This window comes from Sinocyclocheilus rhinocerous, unplaced genomic scaffold (genome assembly GCF_001515625.1).
Source record: "Sinocyclocheilus rhinocerous isolate Xijiao unplaced genomic scaffold, SAMN03320098_v1.1 scaffold592, whole genome shotgun sequence".
Lineage (NCBI taxonomy): Eukaryota > Metazoa > Chordata > Actinopteri > Cypriniformes > Cyprinidae > Sinocyclocheilus > Sinocyclocheilus rhinocerous.
The window spans coordinates 1,187,620-1,187,846 of NW_015642562.1; the positions used below are offsets into that span (position 1 = coordinate 1,187,620).

At 43.6% G+C, this 227-nt stretch overlaps 1 protein-coding gene across 1 annotated transcript in view; it reads right to left on the bottom strand.

Moving 5' to 3' along the window:
• The window catches only part of LOC107756207 (myb/SANT-like DNA-binding domain-containing protein 4), a 15,681-nt gene that overhangs the window by 601 nt on the left and 14,853 nt on the right, over window positions 1–227 (bottom strand). The window lies entirely within an intron of this gene.

Genomic DNA, 227 nt, shown 5'->3' on the forward strand with positions numbered 1-227 from the left:
TGCACATGCGCAGTCCTTTCAGTTTCGGGGTTCAATCCGATCGAGTGTTTACATGCACGCTCAATCGTATTAGAAAAGGAATAAACCACATAAACCACCCCGATCGAAATATCATTCCGATCGAGCTCAATCGGATCGATTAAGGTGTTTACATGAAGGACATGAAGGCCGATTGAGCCGTCAATCCAATTACAAACGGATTATTTGGTTGCATGTAAACGTAGCCA